We start from the raw sequence: 2269 nt of genomic DNA, 5'->3' as shown, positions 1-2269 counted from the left end.
CCAAACAAACCAATGTTCAAGCATGATTTCATATTAGGCCAAATCTAAAAAATACAAGTTCAAAGAAGACATACCTAATGGCGTGAGGATTTAAATATAAGCCAAACAAAGGCAAAGAAAACAACTGGTTGGAGCTGTGCAGCAATGAACAGCAAGACGCAAATTCAACTGCCGAATTTTACACCAAACTCGAACACCCTAGAAATGGCAGAGGTTGAATTTCGAAATTAATTTTTCTTTAACATTCTTTAAGAAATTTCAGCTCTTCTTTTGTTTATCAAACTTTGTGATTTTTCAGATCTTCACTTGGAATTTTCAGCTTTGTTTCAGCCGTTTGCGTTCAAATCGCGAGTGGGTGAGTCTTCGTCTTTGTGTGAGTGTGGTGGTGAGTGTATTCTCCTATGGAAAACGAAGGAGGGAAGTCGCAAAAAGAGAAGATGGAAGATGGAAGATGGAAGGGATGCTTGTTCTGGTTTTTTATTCAAGAGCGTCGCTGCTGGGTTTCTAAAGGGCTCCCTTCTTTTCTGATATTCTCGCTGGTTTTTAGGGTAAGGTCCAAGTGTTAATATCAAGGGGGATCCAATGTTTTATGTGATGGATCTGGGCCGGTTCGGTTTAGTGGGTTTGACCCATTTTCTTGGGCTGGGGCGATGAGCCATTGGGCTGGTCCGAATTGGGCACTGTTTGGGGATGATTTGGGAGATTAAAAAAATGGGTCCAATGTCAGAGAATTAATACTCTTATATTCCTCTTCTTTTATTTTCAATTCTATTTTTTTTCCTTTTCTTTTCTTTTTCCTTAATTAAAAATCCTAGAAATTAAAATCCCAGATTATCTAAAAAGTGTGAAATTAAACTAATTAACTAATTACAAAAATCATAAAAGCTACTAAATCCTAAATTAAAAGAGAAAAATCAATAACCTAAATATAAAAGGCAAAAGTGTAAAAATGAATCATTTTTTGTGGTTTTCAAATTTTTATAAAGCAAATAATTATTGGTTAATTCTAAAAATATAAAAACAAATCCTTAATGCAATGCATGATATTTTTGATATTTTTCATAATTAAAATAAAAATTAAACCTGCACAAAAATACAAACAATTAATAAAATCCTACAAAAATCCTATAAAATGATAGATAATTGGAAAAAATCTATTTTATTGGATTTTATAGGAGCAATTCATATGGGGCAAAAATCATGTGCTCACAGTCATAAAGCTGCTGGAAGTAATATTGTTGCTACTTCAGCAAGTTCTGTGCCTGCAAGTGTTGGTAGTTCAAAGCCACCAAAGCAACGTACTGGAAGAGGAAGGGGTAGGCCAAAAGGTTCTAAAGAAAAGGTGAAGTTTTTCCCTTCAATGTCTTCTTTCTCTTTTTTAAATAATTACCAGATTTTTACTTTTGATTGTTTGATGTAAGATGTTGGTACTAGCACTTATGTAAGAACACAATATAAGAAACCAAGGATGGTTGGGATGGGAGTTTTACACACTCAAAGTAGCTTCAAAATTCAAAATGTAAGTCTAACACAACCTCTCATATTTAGGTGAATTCATTGTTTGATTTTCTGTTAGGTTTTGGCAGCTTGGAATGTCATCTACAAACTTTAAGAATGTGAGGTCTTCAGCAGAAGCAACTGGAGATCTAAGCCATCAACCAACACGAGGTGTTAAATGGAAAGGTAAAGAAGCTATGGCATCAAGGCAGCTTCAACAATTTAGAGGCAAGAAACTCATTCAAACAAGGTCTAGGGCTGCTAAGTTGAGCCAGGAAAGCACCACTGCAAATCAACCCAATTGATGAAGATATTATTTTGTTGATAACTGTATTGCAATAGACCGCATTTTGATATTATTCTGTATTTTGATAAGGATTTTTAGGTAGCTATAAACTGTATTTCTCATTTTGTTACATTTGGTGTCTGTTTTGCTGCTGCTACAATGACAAAAAACAGCTGTTTTGTTAACTCATTTTGTGACTTTTATGCAACAAATGCATATATGATGTTTTGGTGATCTATGTGTTGTACAGGTCAGAAATGTGATGGGATCACAAGGTTGATAGTATGTGTATTGGCCATGAAATGAAGTACTTTGGTTGGTGACAAGGAAACTTAGTACTGTTGTGTGTCTATTTTTGATTGCCAAGTTCTGAAGTTTATGCAGTTTACTTCACAATGTAAAAGCATCGCTTCTTTAGAAACAACAATTGATAAGCAACAACTACATACATATTGAGATGAGAAAACTACAAAATATTGAGATAAC

Source organism: Nicotiana tabacum, chromosome 1, assembly GCF_000715075.1.
Source record: "Nicotiana tabacum cultivar K326 chromosome 1, ASM71507v2, whole genome shotgun sequence".
NCBI classification, from domain to species: domain Eukaryota; kingdom Viridiplantae; phylum Streptophyta; class Magnoliopsida; order Solanales; family Solanaceae; genus Nicotiana; species Nicotiana tabacum.
This window is presented reverse-complemented; position numbering follows the sequence as displayed.